Genomic DNA, 18,609 nt, shown 5'->3' with positions numbered 1-18,609 from the left:
TGCTGGACACACAGTTAATAGTAAGCTAAATATTGGGAAAGGTAAAGGAGAATAACAGATTTTCAGTGCTGTGTGTGCTTTGTCTAGCTTTACAAACCTATCAAGCACTTAAGAAAAGAAGATGAAGCCTTAAAAACATCTATAGCTTGCTGAAAAGTCCTCACTGAGAAACGCTTTTGTTCCTTCAACTTATGCCATAAAAAATAGCAACTCAGGTAACTGTAAGTCGGACACTCCTACATTTCCTTCTGAGTTAGGCTAGCTATCAGTCCAGCCACTCTCCTTTTGCATCTCCGGCTCTGAGCTGTTTGTGTTAATTATTTCCAGGCCTCAGCTGAAGGCTAAGGAAGGAGTTTGGGGCAGATGTTGGCCACCTGGGCTCTAAGAACAAGCTTTCCCAAGGCCTGGACAAGTTCAGCTTCCCGAACCATGGTTTAGACATCTGGAACCATTGTCAGAACTAGGTCAGTTGGACACTGAAATCTGTGTTGGGTGGATATCTGTTCTGGGGTATCTGGGACTGGGCAAATGTATGGCAACTGCGACTGCGAGCGTATAGAAAGATGTGTGTGTAAGTTGGAGCTCTCCTGTTGCTGTCAGTACTGCTCCGATTAAGTTGGCAACAGCAAAAATCCTTTGGGAAACGAAAAACCAGTGTAAAGGTTAAAAGCAGTCATTGTTTGTATTTAGAGGCTTTACGTATGAAATTGCAGCTCTCTGGCAAAGGACATCTGCAGCAGATGCAGATAGCCGGGAACGTATTTTATGCCTCACTAAGTAGCAGTGCGTGGGACGGGAAGCGTAACCTGCAGAACTGACAGCACTGGCTGGATGCCTCCGCTGAGCGCGCTGGAGCTCTGGGGAGAAGGAAGGAGACGAGCAATACTGAGACAAGGYGTGGGATAAGCTGCTCAGGAGAGGGACTTAGGAGGTCAGCGGTCCAGTTCATGGCTGGATGCGTACTGGACGAGAAGCTGCAGCAGATTGCATGTTCCCAGCACCCCTGCACACCCCTGCGCTCTTCCTGGAGCAGGCAGGCAGGATGCGGCCACACAGGCTTCCCACGGGGCTGCTTGGCTCCCCCACACTAGCTGGGCAGTAATGCCTCCTGCCAGCAGCTGCTCCTGAGCAGCTCCTCAGGAAAACACAGGTGCCCCTTGGTGTCCTCTCCTGTCTTCAGTAGCTACCTGCAAGGTGGCCTGCCACAGCCGGAGAGACAAAGTACAGGTATGTTTGGGGCAGCTCTGAGGCAGTGCAAGAGTAAGTTCAGCTGGAAGGAGGAAGGTTTGGACTTGTTTGTCTGCATGTGGTCAGCTAAAATGTTCCCTTCTTCTGATCATCCTTCATCTTATCTTTGATAYGGGCTGTACTTTTCCCTAGAAGTCTTCCAACATTTGTGGGGTAACTATGAGGCTCCTTTTTTTGATTTCCCTGTGCATCCCTCAAATCAAGAAGGTTTCTGTGATGATGAGGTGGGACTGCTGTGTATAAATTCGTTGCTAGATAAGCACATTTGACTTCTTCAAATGTTCTCGATCTCTTTATTCCTAGAACAAGCACAGAACAGGCAGCAACTGCACAAACCAGYGTGTTTCATCCTAATTGTTGGGTGTAGCACGACATGGAGAGATCTTCCCTATAAGAGGTTCAGGCTCTGTGTTGTGAGTCCAGTCTTTGTTCGTTAAATTGAGAGCTTTTGGCGACTGTCATTTCTAGACTGACATGCCAGACAGATTGACATGCCAGAAGCATGCTGGGAAGTATACCAGGAGCCAAGATGCATGTGTACATGGTTCAGCCATCTCCAGCTTAGACAGCCCAGTGATAGAGAGACCCTTGAGGTAGCTAGATAGTGATGTTGATTTTTGAAGGGTAACAAAAAATGTATTGCACCCTGTCCTGGCTTAGGAGGCTTCGAGGCAAGAGGAAAGGCTCCTTTCTTAGAGGTAAACAGTCTCTTTCGTACAGCAGTAGAAGCCTGACACTAGGTAAGTAGCTGTGAGATGATTCATAAAAAAACTAATTTATAATTTGCCAGAATATAATCCTGTTTGATCAGTGTTATTCAGTTCCTCTTTCTTTTAAAATTCAGTGCACTTAACTGTTCTRTGAGGGTTTATGAATGTTTAAAAATTGCTTTGTGGTCCCTAAAGTAATTTGACAAGTCTGACAGCTATTGATTAAAAACCTGAAATTATTCAGACTGTAGGATGACTTGGGGGATTAGATAGAAAGTTTTTTCAAATGTGAAAAGAAATAAGATGTTGGAAAGTAAATATGTTCTTGAATATTTTTGAAAAATCCATTACAACTGTGAAATTAAATTGAAATGAGATACTTCATGTGGAGATGAAGGAACTAAATACTGGCTTTACTATGTAGGCATGAGGTGGAACTCACCATACCAGGTCCAGTGAACGTTTCCCTAAAAATTAATGATGACTCAACACTGGCATAGGTCCCGCTGCGGGAGCCCTTGGGAGAACTTGTTTGTGCAGCCAGTGCACCTGCCAGGTATTGGCCAGGGACCAGGCAGCTCCTTCCATCCAGCTGTTCTGCATCGTTAAGCTCGATACAGAGCCAGATCAATTGGCGGCTTAGGGGCTGTTGGGCAGGTATCTGTTTCTGTATGTTTCTGCCTGACTCTATAGGAGCAGGCTGGAGCTAATCCAGCCCTGGGCTCAAGTTACCGCAGCCTCTAGGACTGTCCTAATTAGCACGTCTTACACAAGGACTGCTGTGGTAGCTGGGAAAAGCTGTTGTGTTGGATACCTCTGTCTCTACTTGTCCTTCTTCACCAGAGCTCCAGGAAGGGTATCCAAGGACTGGCTATGCCACCTCTGTATGTGCCAAAGAGACTCTCCTAGGAGATCATTAGTCCAGCTGGGCCATTTTCCAAGTGACCAGAAGGGACTGCTTTGTTCAGCAGGCCCAGACCTGTTCTGCTGCTGACAAGCGTATTCTAGAGTATTCTTCATAAACATATATTCTCCATCTTAATATCATTGAGGCTTTCTCCCCCATTCTCCCTCCTTCTGGAAGGCTGCTCTCAAATTTCACTTCTCTCAAAGTTAAAAACCCTCTTCTAATTTTCAAGTCAGAATCTATTCACAGCCAGTTTTTACCCATTTGCTTTACCAATGCTGCCCTGTGGCTCTCCTCTTTCTCACGTATTTACTCTAGGGTACATACAGACCTTCTCCCCCTCCGTCTTTTCTTGTAGGCTTATCAAGCTGTGAGTGCCAAAGTGCCCTAGCATAAAGCTGAGTTTGGCCCAGCAGGTGACATCCCCTGAGCTGAGACTCAAGTCAATCGAGGTAGGCAGAGGTGGGCACTTTCCTCGCCCGGCTTCTGAGCACAGCCCTCAATCCCAGTCAAAACCCAGTCTGCTGCTCTGCATGGGTGCCTCCGTACCAAACACCTCCAGGACTCGAGAAGTAACTACCCAGCCTACCAGGAGCTCGCTGGGAACAGGGGCAAAGGCCAACGTAGCAGCCAGGTTTGTAGACTAGAGACAAGTTCATCTGCTGCATGTGTTGTGGGAGAGTCCTCCTGCCCCAAACCCTGGGGGAAACATGCTGCTAGGCACAGAAACCCTCTAACTCAGACAGTCTCTAAATGTAGCAGCTGTGGCCATCTCCTCTGCAGCTGAGAAACATGTCTGTGAGGAGCCCAGCCCAGCTGTGAGGAGCCCAGCTGCTCAAGATCAGGGCTGTGGTCAGGGAAGATGTATCCATCCAGGAGGAAGGGATCAAAACAGGAGGGTGTGTAGGCTAGCCCAAGACATCTGGTCATCTTTGCAGGAGTGCATCTGGCAACCCAGAAAGTCCACAAAGACCTGTTCTGCTTTTGCTGGCGTTATTGTTGCTGGTATTTAATTAGATTATTGTTTGTTGCTGGTGGTGTTTAAATTTTGGAGAGATTCTGTCCACACAGACAGTGAAGTGTTTGTAATCGTGGTTCAATTCTCTGGTTTGGATAGTACATTTGTGAACAAAAATTGTCTTTAATGCCACTGGCATGATTGCTGTGAGTAATAACAAATAACATGATATTACATGCTCTATCGGATGTTCACAGCAGTCTGACATATGTATCCATTAATGTCACATCAGAGTACTTCGGCAAGGTCAGTAAGTAGTCTGTGATGAAGGAACTGAGACGTAAGGATATGGAGTGAAGCAGACTAAAAATAAGAACCCATGCCTTCAGCACCATATTTCTAATCTTTTGTGGTCAGGATTATCTATGAGGAACTGGAATCTTCTAGTAGAACTYGTTAGTGCCTTTAGAGGTAAGAAAAAGATTTTGCATGTTTCCTAGAACTACTTTGCTTCAGGAAAGTAATGTTAAGGTTTAGCAAAGTCAATAATAACCTGCTGACATGCCTTAGCATTTCTGTGCTTTTCGGAAATTTTTCTGCTCTTATAAAATGGGAAATGTGTGAAGTTGGGCTTGTGCAATGTGTATGTGGTTCTCAGAAGTTAATATATGTTATTTGTTGTGATAGCAAAGCAGGGYGGCTGGACTTATCCAAGCCTAATGGTGTGATAGCACATGTCTTTGAAGATACTGTGGTTGTGATACACATCCATTGAAATTACCAGCAGTATTTCTATCGTAGAACTGGGATCTGGCCCTAAATTTCCATATTCCTGATCTGTGAAAAAAGATTAGAGAGGCACAATAAAAATAAAGAGCTGCTTATGTAGTCACTGCCTGGCTGTCACCTTCAGCTCCAGCTCACCTATATTTTTGGAAGGTTATAGGAAAGCAATCAGAAATGCCTTTGGACATAACGTGGAGATATTAGACATCCCAGTGTGCTTCATTGCTTGCTTGCTTCATTTGGGTACRATGCTGTCCTTGCTCATCTCCAGTAATTCTCTTTCACTGGGATCAGTGTAAACCRTGTGTTCAAAAACCTTAACTAGGGGAGTCCTCAAGCTACTACATGGAGCTCATACCCAGTGTCACTGGACTCTGCATGGTATTTTAAACCCTTGTGCTATGTGAGGCCCTCAGTTACATTTCAGTGACAACATTAAGCTTTAAAAAGATGAGTGAAAAGAAAGGAGACCTTCAAACCTAGTTGTCATTCTGTAGCAGACAAGAATTATGCATGAAAGTTGTACCTCCAAAGCAAAGGAGAGTAATAAMGCTGACCTTAGGCGCACTTTGAACTTAGCTACCTCTGATTAATTAAGTTTTTCTTTCCCTGAGCCTGATTTAGTACTTATGTTCAGAATGAAGGATTTAAGTTAAGAAACTGTTTAGAAATTAAAGACAGTTCTCATCCCCTCTCTTCCTCATCTCAGCCCCTTCACTGTCACATGCACACACATGTCTATAATCTCAGGCTTGATGTGGCTGCTGAAAAATCAGTCTCCAAAGAGATTCCTGTCCCAGAATTCTTGCCCTTCCCCCTGCAATTGCACTGCTTCCCCTGGCAGCAGGGTTTTCRTTCTTCCCAAACTTGACGTGACAGCGGGGTAGGACAAACGCTTTGCTAATACYGGCCACAGCTCTCGGGGCAGAGTGGGAGGTATAATAGTGATTCYGCATTTACATGGAAAGAAGAAAGGTTTCTGTGCAGCTGAGGATAATTAATTTAAGTGACGGCGCTTTCTGGGATATTTAAAGCCAGACAGTGTCAGGGCTGAGGCACAGCACTGCTGTACAGGGCTCTGAGTCCGGAGAGCTTCCTTCGGCCCTGGGGGCAGGGGCTGCAAAYGAGGATGAGAGCCCGGCCAGCTCTCTAGCTCCTCAAACTGCAGGATTGCAGAACAGCCCCAAAACTTCACTTTTCTCCCTGGTTAAGTCCTATAATGATTGCAGGATGAGTTCAGAAATGTGCAGGTATTTGCAGCCTTCTTTATGGATGAGGAGATTTTGAATTATGTTTTGAATAAAACATAAAAAGTAGTGCAGGAACAAAGAAAACGCTAAATTTAGGTTTCTTTTTTGCCCGTGCAATGATTTGTCTCATCCGGAAGACAGCTCAGTCCTCAGCAGAACTGTCTGGTTGGACGTCAGGGCACATTGCAGCAGCAGGRCCCCGCAGCACAGCAGAAACCCCTGATGGACAGAGCCCTGCGCTGGGAGCGGAGGCCTCGGGCCGCGCCACTGCGTCTGTCATGGGCTGAWTTACAGCCTCCGAAATGCCTGTCCGCGCTTGGGAGCTGTGATTGCGCTGATGGAGCTAAAAGCCTGTTTCTGGGCTCTGAGCTGGGTCTCACAGCTAACACCTTGAAATGGAAAACGAGAGCCACTGTGCGGACACAGCGCTGCACAGGCTGTGCGGTAGCTTTGCAACTTGTGACTGTGCTTTGCCATGCTATTTGTACTCCGTGATGAACAGGACAGGAGTATAAATCCCATTGCTGGGGTGGATAGACCCTAGCTTTGAAAAATCTGTGATACAGTATGATTATAGATGAGGAGAAATGCAAATTAARAGGCAGAACGGTTTGATTTCTCTTTTTTCCTCCACTCCTTTTGGATTTGGTATCATGATAGGATGGTTTTGTTTTACAAGGAGTTTTGTAAAAGGTATTTGGGAATATGTTTGCTGCTATCAACCAACTGAACGTGCTCATGTCCTGGAAAGTCGTTCAACCAGTACTTCCCTAATTGGATCSTTGTGGTGGCGTGTGCCGATGCAGTACTCGTGCCATATCCCAGTAAATGCTCAAGGATTTGGAGGGCTGGGAGTTTTACATCTGTAGACAGATCTAAAAAAACTTGTCAGAAATGATTCTGCTGATCCCTTAATTAGAATTCTTTTAACGCACTTTTTGGAGGAGAAACAATTGTTGTAGAACAATGAACGAGTGTGATTTGACTGAGGGATGTACAATAATCTGCCCTGGATCTGCTCTGCTGTATTGTACTGAATTAACTTATTTCTCTATATTTGTTCATATGCAAACCATAAATAATTYAGCATTTTGTCTCCTGCGCTGTGAATGTGAGCTGCATGCGTGCTGATTTCGCATCAGCTGCAACGGTGATATTTATTACTCTGATGTTGGGGAATGATTGTTGCATATTTAATACMGCCATAAATAAAAGTCCTGTAGCTGTGTTCGCACTAGTGGGACAGGCATGTGGCGCTTCCCTAATGTGCCTGATCTGCAGCACTCAATAGCTTTTGCATGATGAAAGCAGAGGTTTTGCTTGCCCACACCGAGAGAGGCTGTGAACGGCAGCCGCGCTTAGCAGCAGGCCCTCGCAGGCCGGCATCCCCAGCGGCCCCCGCGCCGCCCTCCGTGGCTCTCCCTGCTCAAGCAAAACACGAAAGGTTGACAGAGATACTCAGAGACGTGTATTGTGTGACACAGCAAATACCAGAAGTAAAACAAACCTCTGGAAAATACAGTGGCTAGATGATAAGGCCAATATTTAACTTAYCTTTTAAAAACAGTGTTTCTTTTTTATTTTTTTCTTACTAATGCTTTTAGCAATTGTCTGCAAATATTTTCTGGCAACGGCCAGAGTGGCTAGAGCTTTTGTCRTTCTTAGAATGGGCAGTGAACATCTCTGATTTTAGTAGTGTTATTTCAAAGCGTGGAGAAAACACTGGAGCATGTGAGTATCTGGTTGTGCCTGTTATTTATAATTAAAATTTCTGCAAAGTACAGCATAAGCATTGCATCATTTTGCAGTAATGGGTGCAAGTGTCCCACCATGCAGGGGTATTTCTGCAGTGTTGAGCTCTGCTCCCTTCTGTGCAGGTGCGCATGATTTTGGGTCAGACGCCTTGCTGAACTCTGGCTTGTCACCCAGGTCCRTTTTCCATCTTCTCCTTTCAGATTCACTAGTGTGGAGAGAGATTCTTGCAAATTTTACTGAAGGCACTTGCCAGAGTAGAGGGAGCAAAGCTCTGCTCGGCGACCCCGACAGGCGAGGGGAGAAGAGCAAGCTTTGTCCACGAGCCGTTCGTAAGCCAAGGTACTCCCGGCAGGTCGCATCCGTGTTCTCTCAGCCTTGGCATGTTCCACCCCTTTTTAACGGAGCCCAGTGTTCCCAGTGTTCCCAAACTTGTTCCGGTGTTCATAGCAAGCTGGGATGCCCTCCGGGAAGCAGTTTGCCAGGTCTGATTTAGAGCAGCGGGCAGAGCAGCGGCCGTGCCTTCGCCTCCGCCTCGAAGCCGCGCTCCCGGCGACGGCTCCCGGCTCCCSGCGCCGGAGGGAAGCCCGGGGGCCGGCCCTGAGGGCACCTCCACCAGCCCCGGGGAGCCTGGGCGCTGCGAAGCAGAGGTGCATCAGAACCGGCGCAAACCCCTGCCTTTCCTGGAGCGCGGCTGTTTCACTCGGTCAGCGTTCAAAAAGCAGAGTTACTAACTATTTTTATCTCTATTCTCTCATTTCTCACGTACGTATAAAGTCTCTGTTGATGTTTAGCTTGACAAGCCAGGCTGCAGTTAGGATGCCAAAAATCTCAAAACCGCCATGGAGCGAGGAAAGGATAAAAAGGGAAAAAAAGCCACTTAGATAAAAGAGACGAAGTGTCAGAAATGCAGTGTGTGGCATGCTCCCCGTCCTCGGAGAGATTTACTGATTTACATCGCGGAAATCTTTGTGGTGCACAATTCAGCTGGCTCTCTGTCTCCACTTGCGATCTCGCTGGATTTCAGAAGCAGCAGCTTACACAATTCTACAGTCAGAGGCATTTAAAAGCTTTTTTTGTTTCTTAAAGTGAAGCGAGGCTATGAGAGAAGGCATATGTCAAAGGCGGGCCAGGGTGGTTTAGCCAGTTCCCATCAGAGCACTCTGCGCTCGTGCACAGAGCCTCTTGCTTGACAGTGCTTTATAAAAACGAATTCCTGTGGCAGCCCGCTGGTAGGACTGGGCACGTAGTGAGATCCGCCATCCTACCGGGAAACTGAGGCACGTAACAACTTGCTGGCTGTGCCAGGCCCCAGGAGGTTCAAAAACTGAGCTCAGAAGTGCTTGCTCCAGTTCCCCTGGACTTAGCTCCTGAAGCTCAGGCTTTTTCTCCCCTTCCACTACCCACCCGAAACCCTCACCCCACACATAACGCAGAGTTAGGCAGGCTCCGGAGTCTGGATTTTTTACAGTCGTGTCAGAAGGACTGAGGGGTTTGTGCGACCCTTGCGGGGCGCTGCCCGCGGTCTGGCCGTGCAGGAGAGCACCCACGCATCCGGCTCGGAAAGCCCCCGGAGCCGCTGCCTGGGAGCTCTCCCACCGYGTCGGCCCGTGCGCCGCGGTCAGGGTGCGACGTGCTCACCGGACGTCCCCGGTTACTCGGGAGGAGCCAGGGTCCTCTCGTGTAATCCCCGCGGACAGGCTGATGATTTCCTGACGGAAAGAGCGYGCTGAGGCCGTGGGCGCGCGCGCGGCCTTGCAGCCAGGGCCCGGGGCGCATCGCGCTCCGCGTGGCCCCTCCACCTGCCCGTTGCCCTGTGTGCCCGCCTGCCCGCGTCCGGGTGTCTGCAGCCAGCAGCAATCGCGCTGGTCTAGAGGATGCAGAGAGCTGCAGGCGCAGCGCAGAYGGAGAGCAGTGGCACGGGGGGCTGCTAAGAGGAAGGGGCTTTTCCCCGCTCGGCCACCAGCGCCAAGCCGGCCCGGACTGCGAGCGAGCCCGCGCTGCCTGGGGAGCGCTGCAGAGGGGCAGCGCGCGCTCACCCGCGGCCCCGCGGGCGCTCCTGCCCGGCCGCGCGGGGAGGCTGCCCTGGAGGAGCTGCCCCTTCTCCGGGAGGCGGCTGGGCAACTTCAGCCGAATCGCTCGGGTCTGGCGCCYCGATGGGTCCCTGGCCCTGCGGGAAGGAGACGGTGGGGCAGTGCCTGGGCGAACGGCGGGTGCTGTCCGAGCCGCTTCAGCTGTTCCATGAAGTCAGTTTAACTTTCGGTGCCGCCTGCGCAGGACGGGTGACGGCAGTGGTTTGCAGCTCTAGTTCGTGACGGCAAGTGAAAAGCAGAAAGGACCGGCTGGGCCGGGCTGGACTCGGCCGCACGGCGTCCTGACCTGCTGCTTTCGGGTTTGATCCGCTGGAGCGGTATATAAGGACGTGCAGCGTCTCGCCCGCCAGGCTGGCAGGAGGGGCGGCCGGCCGGTGGCCCCGCTGCCGCCGCCGAGAGCCGAGGGCGGGCTGCAGCACCCTGAGGGGTGCTGCCGGGCACCCCGGCCCCTTCTTGGGGGGCTCTGGGTTTCCAGTTCTTCTTTTAAACCTTCTCTGTGTGTTGCCACCTGATGGAGTCCTGGGGAGGAGAAGAGGCACGTGCAACGAGGAGCGCGGGTGGGAGGCAGGTGGCGGAGATGGGGGCCGGGAGCAGGGCACGGAGAGGGCATCGGTGTCGGGATGGAGTTTGCCGAGCTGGACCCCGACTTCAGCCGCCTGCTTCGTGCCGTTCGGTCTTAGCCCTGCCCTGGCGTTATTCAGATGTGCTTCAGCTGCAGCCTCTGCCGTGCTCCCAGCCGCTCAGCGCCGTGGCCCGGMGTGGCAGCGCCCCGTGAAGTAGCCTGATTTTTATGGTCGTTTAAACCTACAAATCTATCAGCTGCCTCCCCGAGTGGAATAGATTCTGATTTACCGCTTGCGTTACACCGAGTGAATCACTGCGCTAGCAGCCAGCCGATAGGAGCCCGGCACCCCTGCAGCTCCGAGCTGCTTGCACTTCCCAGCTCGCTGGAGGTGCCGGGCTGGCAGGCGGTGGGGAGGCTGCGGCCCGGGGCGCTCTTGTGCCCCCACCTGTGTCTCGGCCGACGTCTCAACGCGGAAGGCACAGCGCGCTTCGGCAGCCGCCAGCTGCGCGTGCGCACGGACACACGGCCCTCCGAAACGCGGGTCTGGTTTCAGCTGCGAGGCAAGGCAGCCTCAGGAGTTGAGGAGAAGCAGACTGCAGTTTTGCAGGTGAGAGCCTAGGTTGGCTCCTTGTAGTCCCATGGATTTGAACCAAGCTTAACATCTGCCACAGTAAGGAAAAGTGGTTTAGTGGCCTGGGCACAGTGGCAGTTCAGAGGGTGGGGAGCACACGAAGGGGGTTGCTGACTTTTCCTTCTTCCATAAAAATTCTGCACTGACACAACTATCAGTTTAAAACACAGCTATTTTTTGCAGCGATGATGTGCTGGAGTTTATGTTGGTTAATAAGTGAGGCAAGATAATACTGTTTAGGCAAGGACCAAACTAGTTTCAGTGTGTCTATGTTAGTGCTTTACATCTGTCTAACTAGATTGATGTAAAATAAGGTAAAATTGGTAAATAAGTTGGTTACCAAAGGAAGCTGTTTCTATGTACAGCTCTTGAATCCAGTCTCTGTCCTGCTTCCATTTATTTCTCAAAGGATGAAACTTTTGGTCAAGCCACTTCCTGTTGGTAGCATCTGTTCCCTTGTGTAGAAGACGAGGATGGTAATATTCTCCTACGAGATAGGGCTGTTGACAGAGCTTGTTCAGGAATCTCTGCATGTCCTGTGTAGAAAGTGGTAGAAAACCTTTCTGGTAAGAAAGAYTGACCTGGTCTAATTTCATGTCTTTGAGAGAAGTAAAGTAAGCAGAAGTTAGGAAAACCAATGTTGGTCGACCTCTTTGTTTAAAGCTCGTCTGTTGGTAATGGCAATTCAGGTTTTTTAAACTCGATTGTTATCTTTCCCTATCACACACAACTCTTAAAACAGAGCTGAGATGAAATTTTAGGTTTCAGCTTCCACTGCGCAGAGGGAAGGTGGGTATGAGATTCCCACATCCCTGTAGCTGTCTGATGGCTAGGCTAGAGCATGCCAGCCTAGACTGTGGCCAGCGTGTGTCACAGAGCAGGTGGTGGCTTTGGACTCTTCCATCTGTAGGAACAGCTTTGCAGCCCCTTCTCCTCCTCCAAGCTGCTGCCCCAGGATCCATGCAGAGGGGAAGGCTGGATACAGCAAAGCAGTGGACTGGCCTTTGGTGAGGCAGGAGCAAAACCACCCCGTGGAAGCTCACCACCAAAGATGACATTACTAAAACCGAGTAAAGGGGAGGCCGTAGGTCCAGAGCTCCCTGAGTGACTGGGCAGCAGCCAGAACTGGCATGCTACTTATCTTCTGCTTTTAATTACGTTATTCAGGCAGATCCAGAGACTTTGCACACCGGATTTAGATTTGCAAAGCTTGCTGGCACAGCAGCTGGCTTTGCCCTGCAGGTACCAAAACGCACAATCTTTATGAGCATATTCACTTTTATAAACACATTCGGAGTCTCTAGGGCACTTACCTTGACAAGAGCTGGCTGAGGAGCCAGTTCCTCGGGTCCCTGGAGAGCGCCATCTCAGCCACGTTCTGAAATCACAAACTGTGGCTCTCGTTTAAAGCAGAATAGCCTCTATTTTCATCTTCTGGCAAGTCACATCCTATCCTCAGTCCTATGTAATGATAGCTAGCTCTTAACAGACACCAGCAGCTTTCATAGACTCACGGGCAGGAAGTGTAACCTGCTGTATCCATAGCTGGGAAACTGAGGCACAAAAAGCAGGAGTGATAGGACCAAACTTGCATAAAAAGGACAAAGCCTTTTTTTATATTTTTCAGTCTGTCCTTAATCTAGTAATATCGCTCTGATACCTTCATCCAGTCAAGCTTTGCTATACAAAGATTTGTATGAAATTTTTTTGAAACAATTTTCAGAGATTAATTTTTTAGAGTATTAGCATTGATTCCTGAATGCACGTGCCCTCCTCCTCCTGCCAGCAGTCTATACCCAAGGAGAGCTGCATTATCTGAATTAGAGGAAAGCTCACTTGTCCTAATTCATTGAAAAAAAATAATTTTAGGCTTAAAATAGGACTGTCGCTGTGACCTTTTCTGTATCTTAAACCCTCTGGGCTGTACCCTGTGTTCATTAGTTGAATGTTCAGAAGGGAGCAGCAGGTGTGGGTTGTGGATAAGGACTGCACGCAAGCTTGACTCTGCGCTTATCCATGTACCCCTATCAGGCTGTGGCTGTAATTTAATTTAGAGTAGTGCCAGGATTTGGACTTTTTAAGAGTTTTTCACAGTTTGTAAGTTTTAATAACAATTTTTACATCAGCTCTGGAAGTAGCTGCCTCTGGCATTGCATGAAGTATGCAATAATAACTGCACTTTTAAAAACAAGCTCTGAAACTGATGCAGTACATGTCAGGATTGCAAAGTTTAATTCCTGGTCGGGGAGCCTAGAGCTGTAAGAGCCAGCCTGGGCAGAGGACGGGCCGGGGGGTGGCCGGGACTGCCCCAGGCCGCCGGGAGCCGCCTGGGGCACCCCGCAGGAGGGAGAGGAGGGAAAGCCGCTGGCTGTCAGGAAGAGGGGGCTCCCGGCTGCGTCGAGCATCGGCGCCCGCGGTGTGAGTCCCAGGGACAGGGCCGGAGGGCTGCGAGCCCCCGGCCAGCCAGGCGCTGCCGTCGGCGTCAGCATTGCTTCGTGGTTTCCTTTSGGCTCGCCTTGCAGCCCCGGGTGGTGCGTGCCGCAGCGCAGAGATGCTCCGTGTTGCGAGGGTGCCTGGCGCCTCTAACGTGCCCTGGGTTGAGGAGAGCAGCGGATGGTGCATGTGCTCTCCGGAACGGATCGCCTGCTATTCCAGCCCTGAAAGCCATAGAAAAATCACAGCTCTATAGGTGTGAAAGGATTCCCATGAGGAGGATGCAGTTTACACCCCTAAATGATCCTATAGCCTACCGAAGGCAGATAGCAATGGGAAGAAATTAGCTTTGTATCCTGATGCCATCTCTGGTGTGTGTTCCTGCATGGATAAAATGCAACACAATCAAAAGGATCTTTAAAATGCCTTGTTATTTTTTTAAGGAAGAATTTGTAAATAGTAACAGAAGAACATTTTCTTAACTTTATTTCAATTGTAAAGCTTTCATTGACTGAATTTTTTTAAGAATACCATTTTGTTTAAGAACATCATTCAGGCTCCAAACTCAGCTGTTACCTACTAAGCCAAAGGTATTACATATGCTAATATTGCTAGAGAGAAGGACAAACCAAAGTAAAATGTTGTTTAGATGCTAATACACGTATTTGTGTTTGTCAGACTCAAAGTCGTAGGGCATTGGTACCCTCATGTAGTTTAGATTTGAAATTCAGAAGTTGATTTCTGCAAATGCTTCCTGGCTCAAGTTGTTGCTGAATGTTAAGTAGTGTCTCTGAAGCAAGACTAATAACACAAAACGATATTGGATGTTTGCAGGAACGAGGCCTGACAAAAAGATTTATAAAAATCTGTTATTAATAACAATGTTATGATTAAAATATAACACCTATAAAATATGACTGGCATCTCAGTAAAAGTTGGTTTCCTGTTTATCAATATTGTAATCCTAGAGGAAACTCTAACACTTGCTCAGGAGAGCAGGGAAATGAAGCTAATTACAAGCAGAAAGAGAAATTGGCCAGTTCGGATTCACTGTCTAGCCAGAACGAAATACAGAGTAAAAGGCAGCATTAGTCAGAGGTTAAGTATTCTTTCAGTGCAAATACCGCTTGATACGGGGCCTGATTTTTCCAAAGCACTAGACATCACTTCTGTTAATTTGGGGCAGCTCAGCTTTTGCGAATATCAAGCACATTTGAGTAATGCAGGCGGAGAAAACTTTGAATAATCTGTTAGTCGATCTGCGTTGTTCCTCTAATCTGCAAGGTCCGGATAATTTTTTGTGCCCTTCAGCTTCAGATTAACTATTTTGCTGAAACTGAACTGAAAGGAAGAATAAGCGAGCACACTGGAGGCTGTGGGCTGCTCACGGGGTTTCRTTCGTCCGCAGCGGGCTGGTGCGCGCGTACGCGGTCTGACGGAGGGACGCGGCTGTCGGAGCGTTAACCTGGTGGCATCCGCAGCGGCGTCGGTGCCAGGAGGGCGCAGGCTGTTTATTTTCTGGCAGCTGCTGAGCGTCGGTCCCGAGCTGCGAGAGACGAAGGCGGAACACGCGGAGCGAAGCGATCGGCGAGGCCAGCGSCCGCCCTCGCGGCGAGCTCCAGCGGCTGCCGGCGCGCACGGAGACGAGCCCGAGAAGCCGAACGGAGTCACCGCGCGGCCCGGCGCGAGCAGGGGCGGCTGCGATTGCACCTCGTCCCGCCGGCGCCCCGAGCCTCCCCYGGCGGGACTCGCACGTGACCGAGCCCCTCGGAGATCTGAGCGAAAGGCCCCGCGCTGATCTTCGTCCCCCAGCCCACATCACGTTGTTYCCCCGCCAGCCGAGCTCCCTGCCTGATGTCAGAGGCAGCGGCGCACACGGATCGGAAAGTTTTTCAGCAAAGCCCTRCGATAATGAGTATTCACAGCCCCAACAGCTGAGCAGCAATCCAGTAACAAGCCAGTTGTGCAATTACATGTCTTATACCATTAATTATGCTGAAATATGGGACTGTTCTAAAAAAAATGCTTTTTAGGACATTAACAGGCATTTGATTTTAACTGTAAAATTGGAACGTACGTGGATAATCACAGTACCTTCCATTTATTAAGGATTCGGCTTTCCCTGGTGATAGATGGAGAGACCGTAAAGCATTGGCTTCACAGCCAATAAGATGTGAGAGATATCTGGGTTTAATAGCGGAAGCAAAGCAAACATCGCAGGAGTCTGGAAAGGTCGCTCAGGGAGGGCTGGCGGCAGCGTCCTGCCTTACCATCCTCCCCGTCCGGCTGAGGAAGCCAGGCCCAGCTGGGACCACAGAAGAAAAAGCAATCCAAGAAGACAGCACTACAGATAGTACCAGTAATAGCCGCGGACCTTAATCGTGAAGCAGTGAACACCACTGAAGGTATTATTTTACTTGCCCTCTGCCAGGGCACAGGGCTTTCCCTTCACCAAGCCGTTCCTGGACGGTGAGTTGTGGGTGAGCAAGGGAATATCTTCAGGAACAGAAGGTGCGAGCGTGAAGACAGGACAGAGGCCAAACCCAGCGCTCTGAGGAGGGTATCGGCAACAGCAGCAACAGTAATAGCTGTTTTACAGCTGCCTGTGGCCCTTTGACTGCAGCAGCCTGGGGGAGGAGAAGCACAGTCTGTAAGATCGTTCCACGTTACACAGCTGAGGAATGAGGTGCAAGTCAGGTTTAAGGAAGCTAGGATAAATCCTGGCTTTGAGTGAAATTAGCTGGGCTTTYGACAAATAAGCTGTGTTTCTTTGGTTTTTTGTTTTTAGTAATGCTCACTGCAGTAATGTTTAAGCGTCAGCTGAGTACAGTTTCTTCACTGCCTTGAGCTCCTTGCGGAGAGGGAGAAAGAGCAGCCCAAGAGGCCCTGKTTTTTAAGGTTTTGGCTTACCGTCGGTACCTCCAAACATTTGCAAGCATACACAGTCCAGACGCGTTGGGAGAGTGAAGGAATAGATGATCTGGGCGTTATTAGAGACCTGTAGTTCCGAGACGTTTGCGTGTGTTGGATGTCAGTCCAAACGCAGCGTGACAGATGTGGGAGCCTGCTGGGGCGTGGGCATGCCAGCGCGTCACCGCTGGGTGACATCCGTCTGCGAGGAGGCGAGAGTATGAAGAACGAACSTGCAGTAGGACAGTCCCTACGCTACTGTAGCTCCTGCTGACTGGTGTGTGCGCCCAGACCTGCAGAGACGGGTTGTAAGGAATTTCAAGTGTGGGACACTGGAAGTTAGGTTGGGTAGCGCCCAGCAAGTAAAGCTGCTTAGCTGGCCTCGTTGGTCTTTCTACCCGTCGTTTTTATCAGCCAAGCCCTACGCTGGGGTAGATCACCGTAATCTGGTAGCTGTAGTGGAGCTACGTCAGGTCTCCACGCCAGCTTGAGTCGCCCCAGTTGCCAGCACATCTGGCTTGCTGCTGTAACGCAGGCCAAAAGCACGCCCTTGTTCAGTGCAGTGCCCTTCCAGACTGTCCTAGGAGCGCGTCCGAGTGTGCAAAAGAATTCATTTGGCGCTGGGCTGAAGAAAGAACCCGGATTCTCTCTTTTTCCKGCTGGCCTTGGTGTGTTTGACTCTCCACCCATCGCAAGTGCGAGGGCTTGTTCCAAAGTCCAGATTCTGCCTTGTACTGCCTTGCCAGAAAGATAAAATGGTTAGTAAAACTGTAACTTGACCTTAGCGCTTTGCCACAGCGAAGGAGATAAGGTGCTGAAGGAAATAAGCAGAGCAAAACCCCCGGCTCTCCCAAAGCAAGCTGTGCTCACTGGTGGCTCTAGAAGAGGGGATGCCGCAAGGCATGGGCTCCCCCAAAGCTTCTGGTGAGCCCATCTTACAAGGGGAGATGGCTCTGGGTTGCTGATGAGGATTTGGGGCCGGTGCATGCCGTATTTTGTGCTTTTGCACAAAGGATCCCGGTGCTGCCGCTGCTGCAGATTCAAGAACGAAAAGATTGACTGAAGCTGCCTGCTATTATTTTTGGCTACTCCAATATGTATCAAAAACCTGATGCTGGGCTGATGCTGGTGCCCTACTTTATAGCAGCCCTGAAAAGCAGATCAAGGACAGCGAGCTTGTCTCTCTGCATGGCATCTGCCAGCAAAGGGTGAGAAAGCTTCAAACTGCTGGAGGGGCGGGCRGTGGGGGGGAGAAGGGACAAGAGCATGAGGTTAAACATGCTAGATCCAGAGCTTGCTTTGCAGACCGCGGGGGCGAAGGGGCCCCCACGGGCTCTGCTGAGGAGGCGAGGTGCGAAATATATTGATTGCAGGTGTCGTGCTGAACACCACGCCATCCCGGCGCGGCTGGCCAGCTGAGGTGGCCGTCCCCAGAGGGGTGGGACTGCTGGCCCTGCAAGGAGGGCAAGGGCCCCGCTGGCGATAGGCAACGGATAGCGGTCCTCGTTATTCGAATCCAACGAGAACGCTGCCCTTCCTTAGGGGTACCCACCTCTGCGCTCGTTCTCCCCTCAAAGGGGGACCCCAGCGATGGGCTCCAGGAGCCTGCTCTCGGCCCCGATCCCGAGCGGTCTTGCAGGGGCGTTTGATTTGCTGCAGACCTGGGCAGTAGCCTTGAAAAGTGGGAAAGGAAGGAGCCATAAATAGCAGCCAGGGGACGGTGCCATGTGGTGCTTTTTCATTTACTAGAGAGCCTGACTTTGTTCGTGATGAGTAATGGAGGCAGTTGAATACGCCACGATGACAGCAGCAGTCTGGCTCGGGGAACGTGTCAGCGTGGGCTGCGCGAGGACGGTGGCAGTCAGGACGCTCGGACCACGCTGTGTCACCTTTTCCTCTGTTTTCCACGTTTCCTGCTCTTGCGCTTACCTGCCGCGCCGGGCGCGGGGGCCGCGGCAGCCCGTGCTCCAGCAGGCCTGGGCCGCGCCGGGGCCGCGGGCAGCGCTGGGCTCCCGTGCGGGACCCCGGGGGGCCGCCGCTCCGCTCCGAGCATGGCTCACGCAGGTGCCGCTGGCTGCAGCCGCTGCTCGTTACTGTGGATTGCGCTGCTGCAGAGGTCAGTGACTCGGCTTCGCAGCAGCGGAAAGGGGCGCGCGCCCCGGGGCACGGCGGGCTCCTGCGCTCCTCTTCCTTCCCGGCGGGTTCCGGGCGGGCAGCGGCTTTCGCGCGCGGGACGCGCTCGGGGAAGAGGGGCAGCGGCGCAGCTTGTTTGCGAAAATGAAGGCTCGTGCAGAACCGGATTTTTTTCCTGAGGTTTATTGCAACAGCATCAAGCAGCGGTGAACACAAAGGGCTTGGACCCGCCT

General features: G+C 50.6%; 1 protein-coding gene across 10 annotated transcripts in view; it reads left to right on the top strand.

The window, feature by feature from the left end:
* DAB2IP (DAB2 interacting protein) overlaps positions 1–18,609 on the top strand; it is a 216,833-nt gene that overhangs the window by 138,451 nt on the left and 59,773 nt on the right. The gene's annotated exons all lie outside the window — the stretch shown is intronic.

This window comes from Rhea americana, unplaced genomic scaffold (genome assembly GCF_003343005.1).
Source record: "Rhea americana isolate MKP2758 unplaced genomic scaffold, rheAme1 scaffold_328, whole genome shotgun sequence".
Taxonomy (NCBI): Eukaryota; Metazoa; Chordata; class Aves; order Rheiformes; family Rheidae; genus Rhea; species Rhea americana.
Note: the sequence above shows the minus strand (reverse complement) of the source record. Positions and strands in the feature narration are given on the sequence as shown.